Here is a 10,461-nt window from a genome sequence, read left to right as displayed (position 1 = left end):
TGAAAGCAAAGGGTGAGCCATAAGCACAGCACCATTCAGATCTTTTCGTTGCTTTGCAAATGGGGTCAAGTATGAGCAAAGCCAGCACTGCATATGGGGAAGGAGAAAAACACAAAGCCTGGCTGCAGCCTACTCAAACCTGCAAGCATTTGGAGCACTGTTAGTGCTAAGTGGTCTCGAGTTATCTTAATATTGCATCTGTACTGAGAGGTAAGCACAAAACAAAAACAGCTGCAAAAATATTGGATCTGCAGCATAATGAAGCACATGGAAGTCTGAAAGCCACACTTGTGCCAGGAAAAGAAAACAAGTCAGTTTGGAAAACAGAAGCTATATATATAACGTATCAAAACCCCAAAGAACAGGCTTCAAAAACAGCTGCATTTAATCTTCTAGTAAATTCTCTTTTTTTTTTTTCTAGGTAAAATTAGCAACATGCTTATTGATTTTTGTGCAGATGGAAATGTATAGGTAGAGCTAAAAGAAGGGTAAATAAAACATGATGGGCTCTCAGGGTTAGATAAAAGAAAGTGCTTATAAATGCAGAAGTCCATGAGCAGAACAGAGACCGTGAAGGGTTCAGGCAAGAGGCCAAGAAGCCGACTGCATACTGCAAGCTATTATTTGTACTGAAAATCTCCAGGAATTGACTGAGTATCAGCTTTCTTAAGCAAGACCTTGAACCAAGATCTATAGAGCTATAATCATCCTGTATTATTTATTTCACTGGAATTTCCATAAGAATTATCCTGCCTCGTTTTTGTCAACACAGAAATCAGCGCAGGTGCGCATGGACAGATTAAGCAAATTGGTGAACAGGGGTGACATGATGTAACGTAGTTAGTTTAAGTGATCTTTGATCAATAGCATTCATGACAACAGCTGAGTTTGTTTGTCCTTAATGCCAGGAGGTATTTTACCACTTCAGTAGTTTTAAAACTAGAGGACTGAGTCCAAGAAAATCGATATGGAAGTGAAACTCTCTAAGTTCACAGTGAAACTTGCAAAAGTTGGGATGCAAAATGCTCTCAAGCTGGACAGGAGATGGGGCTCTTTGGGAGCTCTGTGTGCTCACCTGTTAATTCTTCAAGTGACCAGATAGGTTACCTATCAGGTTACCCTTAGTTTTTCCACTTTCAAAGTTGATTTCAGAAATGAGATGGGCTCAGGAGTGCAGGTGCATCAAGCTGACCATATCCAGGGTGAGACTCAGCATCCAAAGTAGCAAAACAGCAACGATGCTGGGCTCAGGAGCTGGACCAAACCATGCTGGGAATTATAAACCTGCATCAACAGCACACCCCGAAGCCAACAACTACAGCATATGATGGATCAGGCTTTACACTTGTATAGATATTTAAGCGTGTGTATATTTAAAAATATACAGAGCTTTCATCAAAAGTAACATAAGGAGAGAGCTGACTGTAGCTGGTAGTTCTCATGGATCAATGCTGCCTTGACCTTTGTGTGCCATGTTTTTGATGCTGTTACATTTTTCTGCAGAATCAGACAAGCTCAAACTTCTGCGAAGGAATTTACTGTATCTCAGTGATACAGACTGCAGAGCATTTAACCTTCCCAGCCCGAGTTTAAATGGGGCTGAGCATGCACGTGTGATTCTGCATTGCTGGGATGTGGATAATTTCTATTTCTCTGACCAGACTCATGAGCACAAGGCAGATCTTGCATGCAATCAAACTCCAGAATCAGTGTATGCAGGACAACTCAAGCCATAATGCATGGAAGTTCAGTAAATCAAATGTTTAAAACAAACAGTTTGCTTCACATAACAAAATTAAATGAAATCCACTATTTTTACATGAAACAAGAAAGCCAAGAACTCAGAGATATCTATTGGCTTGACTGCAAGAACATGGGATTGTATACAGCTCTCCTGCAAAAAGCTGAGTCACATCTTTGCTTCTCCCCCGTTTCCTTCCTACAGCACCAGAAGGCGTCATGCAGTGCCCAGGCAGGGTGATGTGAAGGACCAAATGACGTGGGTTGATTCTGGGGCCTCTGGCTGTTGCTGTCATGCAAATTATTAATACAATGAATACAGCAACAAACACAAGGAGCAAGCTCAAGTGGTGGTTGTCCAATCCTGCATTTATGCCCTCACTTTACTGCATACTAAATATAGTGCCACGCCACTTCTTGGGATGCCTCAGTTTCCACACCTGCAATGGAGAGGTAACTGTACCAGCTAGCAGGCCCTTAAAAATTGGAAATGCAAGTATTATGGGCTTTGAGGTGTAAAATTTGTACAGAAGACTGTGGTATTATTCAACACCCAGACATAATCAACAAGAAGGATGACTCAGATATGGCTCTCATTGCTCCAGAGCAATAAAAAATATCTTCCAAAATAAATTTAAGAAATTAGTCTGTGTTGCTTCTGAGTTATTGGAAAAGTTACTTTGCTTGTTCTGTTCTCATAAATAAAATGCCATCAAATTATCGCGAACAGCGTGAAGCATTGTGCAGCAGAGACTCCATAACGAGGGGCCTTTCTCTGATGGCAGTCATCTCTGTGGTCCTCCTGCTGCTCACCTGTGAACTGAACCCTCTGCAGTAAACTTAGTTCTGGGGGTAACCAAAAGGTATTAAATTCCCCCATCGAAAGCATTTCTTTATGTAGAGCATTAACTGTTTAATCTGAACAACAGCACCAGAAGGTTTTATTTATCAAATCAAGTCACACTGTGTAAGTGTCAAAAGAGAGCTTTAAAAATAATGTTTTAAGACTATCGGGAGAAATTGGAGTGTTCCAGGTACAAATAGAGAAACACAGTCTGTCTGTCACATGGCTAGCAGCACAGAGAAATGTAATCTACAGTAACAGCACTGCTTTCTCTTTATTTTCACTTTGCTCAGAGGACACTTTTCATCTGCAGTTTCCAGCCTGGTGGGTGGCAGCTGCAACGTGGGCTCAGAAGTTGGGCCCAGCAATGATTCATCACTATCTCAATCTCACCTTGCAGGACACAGGTGAGAGGTGGCAGGTGACTCCACCTGGCCCCAAGCAATTTGCATCCATGTCAGGAAAAATACAAGGAAGAAATAATCTGCCTGCAAGATCTGCACGTGCCACAGCATGGGCTGCCCTATGTAGGTGGCAAGGGGGTGGTCTGTCCTTTGAGTCCAGATGACCTATGGCACTACCTCAGAGTTGGCATCCTTCCCAAAGCTCTATAAATGTCCAGTGGTTCTACTTCTGTGCATATAAATCCATTCATTTTCTCCATTTATTATTTCATCTTTTTTTCACAGGAAAGAGGCCAATTACATCCACTATAGTCACCTGAGGTTGCTGGGGTTGATTTTCCTTACCACTTCACGTTAATAAACCATCCCCTAGCAACTGTGCACCCCTTAAAGTTCTTAGCTTAAATAGTGCTGGGGGGGCTGCCAGCTGCCCCACGTCCCCAGCCCCACACCCAGTTGCTGTCAGCAGAGGCTGTAGCAGGCTCAGCTCCCTCCAGAACGAAGGATGGGTTGCATTTTGTCCTGGAAATTAAGCGTGACTTTCAAAAGCAAGCTACTGTTTGGTTTGTGAGACCAGAAATAGGACTGTGGATATTAACTGCTAGCAAATAATTTGTCTGATACAATAAAACAGAACATCACCTGCTCCCTCTGAAAAACTTTTCTTTTTCCTGGTGCCATTGAAAATTGTCTTTCCTCTCCTATTTCTGACTGCAGCAGAAAAGACCAAAGATTTGCTGTTGTAAGGCAGATACCAGGATCCATTTACACCTCCTATGGGAAACAGGGTGCTGGAGGCTGCAGATCAATTTGAATTAACAGACCCTTTAATTCCAAATTTCCAATTTATTTGCTGTGCAATCAGGGCAAGAACATAAGGGGAATGAAATAAAAATCGAGGTCTCCGCTCAACAGTATTTGGGAGTAGATTACCTATGGTAATGTGCATAATTTTCAATCCCTTATCTGTCTTCCCCAGATAGGTGACCCAGCATTATTAGCACTGTTTATATCATTAAGCACTGGGCTGGGATTATAGTCCGAGTGGCTGCACCACACTACGTAAAATTCAGATCTCCAAGCACTTAAACATCACCCACTAATCAAGTTGGGCTCATCTTCCATCTACAGCTCTGGCTTATCAAGGAAGTGATAAAGCTTGTAGCCTCCTCCATCCGCTCTACAGCTTAATCCGTGTAAGCAAAGACCATCAAAGCACCCATCACAGATGGGCAGGGGGTGAGACAGCAAAAACCCATTTAACCGCTGCCCTGTAAATGTCATTTGGTGACATCAGACTAAATTAGAGCAGGAAAAAGCATGCAAACGCACCTGGTGAGAGGCACGGCTGGAAGAGAAGCACTCCCTTCAAGCGGAGCAGAGCACCACGTTGCAGCAGCATGTGCCATTCTGCATGTCTGCTTTATCAGCTGGAGGTCAGGCAAAACGGGTAAATAGTGCTTATCAACGAAGATTCATTAACATCTTCTCACTGCTGCCACAGATGCTCTCTGGTGCTCAGGTTTGTCCCCGCGGTGTGCAGGAGACAAATATTTGCAGCGCAGAATGAGCAGTTTGCCATAAGCAAGGCATGCTGTGGCAATGCTCAGATGAGTCCCTGGGTCCCCATGTGCCTCTGGGGATGTGGCAGAAGTGGGAAGGAAAGGTTCGTGAATTAGACAGCCATATGCTGTCCTCTTTCCACTTTCACAGCAGAGGAAATCAGGGTGCGGGCTCCTTGAACAATGATCAGCCCAAATTGCTTCTAACCCCTTAAGCCATGACACGATTGATCATGGTAGACACATTGCTCCATTTTAGGCACCACAAAGCAATGTGCAGCACCACATCCTCAACCACTCGTTATGGAGCAGAGCAGAATGCACCATCCCACCTGCCTTGCCCATGGGGCTGGTTTCCCTGCATAGGATATCCTCACTCTGGTTTTGTCAGGAGTAAATCCCCCAGTTAGCATTTCAGTTATTTCACACACAGACAAATTTAAAACAGAATAAACAATGGTCCTGTTACTATAGTAATATACTAAGACAGAAAATAAACATCATTGCCCTGTAATTATATTTCAGAAAATATATTTTATATTTTAAACCAATGAAACATTACCAGAATGTCAGGGAAATTCCAGGTCAGGCCAATTGCCAGAAGCTGAGCTCTGCTGTCCCTCACCCATACTGGGAAGTCTCCTCTTGGGGAAATCTGGCTGAACCCAATGAGGCTCCTCAAGGTATGAAGTTCTTCTCAAAGCAATAATACACGAATATTAACACTGGGACTGCTACTTGGACACACAGATATTAGCAGGTGTACTTACAGGGAAGTGTTTAATCAGAGATATAATGAAAAGTGAAGTGTGAGAGTCTGATCCCTCACTGTGGGAAATCAGTTGATGTAGATGCTGAGAGCTGGGCAATGAGAAGATCTCTGTGCAGGGAGCTCATGGGAATCAGAGAATCATTATGGTTGGAAAAAAACACTAAGACCATCAAGTTCAACCCCAAGCCATCGTGACCACTGACCATGTTCCTCATTGCCACATCTCTGCAGTTCTGGAACACCTCCAGAGGCAGTGACTCCACCATTCCCTGGGCAGCTGTGCCACAGGAAGGTTAGGAGAGATGTGTCCTGCACAGACTGCTGCCTTTTCCAAGGGATAGCCAGGCCTTTGAGAGGCCCATGTGGGCCTGTGCTGAGCAAGCAAGTTGGGGTTGGAGTCAGAAGTGCTGAGGGAATGGACATGGTGTAAATAGATGCTCAAAGCTCAGCTGGAGACAGATGCATACGAGATCTCTCCTCCCTTCCTTGTTTCTGAAGTTAAATAAATAAAACCCTGTTGTTGCCCTAGGCGTGTTTCTGCTGGATGTTCAGCTCAAATCTCAGTGATTCACTTAACAGTTGTGAGTATGATAATAGCAATAATAAAACAAACAAATAAGCAACAGAAAAGAATACCACAGGGTTTTGCAAGACTTCGTACTGGTTGTTCCAAATATCTGAAATGCCATCACACTTTCTTGTTTTGTAGAGACAGGAGAGCTGGAAAGGTCTGGGCTTATTTCATTCCTTTTCTCTTACTTATTTGACATTGTTTTGATTAGAAAAGAGAAGCCATTGGCACTGGGTGTAATAGCTTTTATACCTCTCCTCAGTGTCAATATTAGATGCAGAATTCTGCTCGCCTACCAGCACAAATTACTCTAACTCACTGAAAAGAAAAGAAAAAAAAAGCAATTTTGGTAAATATATTACTCACTTGGAAGTTATTTTTTATGGATATTGAAAAAGTCTCCATCTTTGCTGAAACCCACCAAACCTACAAAAACCTCCAATTTGAAACAGCAAGGAAACAGCTACCCTATGGTCCATGTGGTATGTCTAGTACCTAGTATTATGGTTCCAAAAGCAGTTGTTAAGATGTGACAAAGGGAAACCAGCAGGGAGGTTCATGACAACGGTCCGGGCTGCAAAAATCAACTCATCCATTTCAATGAGATACATGTTAGGAAGGTGAACATGGAGGTCCTCGACCTGTCCGCTTCTCTGGGATGTGTGTTTGATGCACACATCCTGTGCTCTAGAAGACGGCCTCAAGGCAAACACTGGTTGAGTCAACAGAAACGTGGTCCACTGACTGCTGCTTTGAGCAAAAGTATGTTTGAGATTGTCATGGACAAAGTTTCAAAGTTTATGGGATTGTGACCGATGCCAGCGTAGTGCCTGTGGCTCAAAGAGCCTTGGACAACTCATACATCAGATGTGATACGTTTTGGTGTTATCCTTAGAGAGCTTTCTCCATGCACACACCAGTATGCCACCCACTGCCTGGTGCACGCTCATTGCAACGACTGTGTGTTCTTTACTGGTGAGTCATTAGGGTAGTATGGTTGGGTTGAAGTTGGACTTGATGATCTTGAAGGTCTTTTCCACCCTGAGCAATTCTATGATTCCATGATTCTATCTGCTCAGGTGCTCATGTAGAGCTCCCCAGGGCTGATGCTCCCCAGCTGCACTGCAACCACCAGACCTGGAAGACACATTTCATCCTTCACAAACTTTAATGCTGACACCTTCCCAACCTCGTTGCGATGCAGCTGTGAGGCAGATGAATGAAGCCTACACATCCACCAAAGTGCTCGCTGACTTTCCCGGAGCTCGCTCTCTCTGCGTGTCATCCTGAAAGCAGTAAGTATCGCTGCCTCTTTTGGGTTGTCAGTTTAAAATCTTGCTCATGTAGGTGCTCAAACATGTGACAAAAGGGAGCCCTTTTTGAGCTGACACAGCACAGCAGCACCTAGCAGAACTGCACTGGTGAGACTGCAGATCAGAGGCAATCAAAGCCTTGTAGCACTTCAAAGCATTAAGATTTACCTGTGATGGCAATGGGGAAGAGTCCTAAAAATAATGGTGTGGAAAGGACCACGTTACCTTGTTATACTGTATGCTGGGAACAGACTAGTTTTAAAAGCAATTTGCATAATTTAGCTTCTCCACTCTTAGAATAGCAAATTAACAGTTCATTTTATGACTCTACCAATCAACACCTATAGCCCATTAAATTTAACAACAAACTTGCCTTATGAAGGAGGCTGCAGCTGAGTCTTTCCCTAAGTCCTCCTTATCACTTATTCTTCCCGTTGAATTGTGTTTCTTTCTTTTATAAACTAGCTTTTCTATTTTCTCATTAGCCAGCGTGATGCTAAATTAATTCCAGGTGCTAATTTACACACTGTGTTCTAAATTCAAAACTCAGCTCTATTGGTGTCAATGGAGTCTAACCTGTGTTTTCCATTCTCCAGTAGAAATCCCGAGCAACCCCATGCAGTTCCCAGTTCCTGCAGCACAGATCTCTGTCACATCTACCTGGATCTCTCCTAATGCAGAGGAAAACAGAGTAGCTCCACTAACCCCATTCTGTCCCCAGTTACTGCATTAAGAACTGAGAGCAACTTAAAAAAAATACATAATATTTGGGGTGTAGGCTGAATATAACCACAGGCAAAAATTGGCACGAGAACCAAAACTACACAAAAGCTTATTTTCAAGCTTCATTTTCAGGACCACCTTCTGAAGATGGGGTCATTTCAGTAAACAGATGAACATGCTGCTAATTGAAGGGAACACCGTGCCACATGGCTTCATTTGCAAAGCCATTCGGAATGAATTATCAATATTTTATAAATACGTTGAGGTGGTGATAAAAGATGCATGATGTAGTGTGTAGGTAGGAAGCCCTTCTGAAAGGAAATGAAGAAATTATAGATAACCTTGACATGTCGAAGTTATGCAGTTGGAATTGCTAAGGAGAAGGGTATTAAGATCTCTCAAGGTAAGAAAGTAATAAGAATTCTTTAAAGGAACAATGTCACATTGTTTAGGCTAAAAACCTGGTTTGCCAGTAGGGAAATGTATCATATCCTACAGGGATAAATTTCATCCGTGAACTTTTGATGGGCAAGTTTTTGTTTGGGTATAGCTAATAACTCCTGTGCTTCTCGCTAACCGTGCCCAAGAATATTTGGACAAAACTGTGCTTATCCCAAGGATCTCAGTGACAGAGCAGTAACACAGCAAGGACTTATGCAAATAGGCAGCGGTGGGAACTCGTGTTTCCCTGGCTGTTCTGTTCTGGGCAGATGGGAAAGATTAGAATTTCTGTGGAGCAGGGCTGATTTACAGCAGGTCCTCCTGAGCTACAAGGAAATCCTCCCAGCCTGGGCTCTGCCACCTCCACATTCGAATTCTTGCCACAACTTATTTCTGCTGTGACGAACAACACCGCAACAAAGACCGCACGCAGAGTTGTGTTTGCTGTAAAGGCTTTATAGAGCAGTAACCTCCACCTTCAGCCTACAGACAATGGAAAGAAAGACCGAATCGCTTCCAATAAATACAGGGCAGAAGGTCGTGCTAGAGCTTGAGTTGAGAGGAACTTTGGAATAAAGACTGTAGCTGCCTCCACATCCCCATGCGAAGGAAGAGAAGAAGAGGGAGGAAGGCAGAGGGCTGGCTGTCAGTGTGGGGCTTGTAAACATGTCCAGGTGCTCGTGGGAGGTCTCCTGCAGCCATGCATAAAGCTGCATGAGTCTCTGGAGGTCATGATTGTGTTTGCTAAGGTGACTCAACTGGGATCGCCTTCCTGTTGGTTTTGGAACCAAGTGGAAGGAGGCAGCTCTGACGGGGAGAAAAATTTGGATTACTGAACAGAGATCAATCCTTTCACAGAGATTTCTTGATGGTGGGAGCCTGCAGGTGGGAAAAGCATCCTGCTTGGCCCACATCTCTGTGCTCAAGAGCAAACAGTCAGTAATGGGGCTCCTGGCTCCAATTCAGTTTGCCTGTTCTTGAGACCTTGCATTCCCAGAGGTAGCTTTGAATTTTTGGTCTCAATTTTTCCAAAGAAAGAAGCTTAACAAGTCTGTCCTTTCTACGGAATGATGTGAAATGTGCTCTTCTTCCACCCACAGTGTGAGTGTGGATGTGCCTGAACAGCACACGAGCTCCAGGTGAGCAAATCCAGCATAGACAGGGATTAAAACTTGGAAGAATGTTGCAATTTCCCTTGGCTTTAGCTCTTATTACCAAATATTTCTGTGAATAGCCTCAGTTTTTATCCTTCCCTCCTTCAAAAATACCCTGCAGCAGGTCCAACCCTGCGTGCAAGGGTCAGGTTGTGAAGTGTACACATCACTTCATTGTGGGAGAAATTGGACTTTGAAGTTTGGGGAAGTGGTGTATACACAACCATCCATGGAGGTGCTGCAGAACTGTGGGGATGTGGCATTGAGGGATGTGGTCAGTGGGCATGGTGGAATCTTAGAGGCCTTTTCCAAACTTCATGATTCTGTGATTCTGCAAGTGCAGTTCTTGCCCTTGCCCCCTAAAACATACTATTCTTAAAGGAAATTAAGTCTTGTGCAGTTTCATTTATAGCCATCCGAAGCAGCATGCAGAAGCAGTGCCCTGGATTGAAAGAACTCTCACAGTGTCCTAACCATAGAGGAGAAAAATTGGATGGAAATGTGTTTTGTAAGACAAGATTAGCTAATTCTTCATTTTTCTTCAAGATTTTCTGCATTTTTTTTCCCCAGATCTACATTAAAAAAATCCTTATATAAAAAAAATCAGTATTTAACCACAAGAAAGTGGAATAGCTTTTCTGCTTTTGATTTTAAAGAAAAAAAGAAATAAAAAGCATAATTTCTAGTGTGCTCCAACACAGATAAAAATAATATTCTCCTAATGCAAAGACACAGGCTCCTGCTACATGAATAAAATGCTGTTAGCATTATAGAACAGATGATGCAAACGAGCACAATTAAGTAAGTTCGTATCAAGCAGCGGGGTGCCATGGTAAACACACACCAGACAATTTGTAACAGTGCTCATGTTTAAACATTCTCTGAGTCTCTGAGCCCCCACTTTTAATCCAAACAAATACTTCAGTGTATGGAGATA

This window comes from Lagopus muta, chromosome 19 (assembly GCF_023343835.1).
Source record: "Lagopus muta isolate bLagMut1 chromosome 19, bLagMut1 primary, whole genome shotgun sequence".
NCBI lineage: Eukaryota > Metazoa > Chordata > Aves > Galliformes > Phasianidae > Lagopus > Lagopus muta.
Note: the sequence above shows the minus strand (reverse complement) of the source record.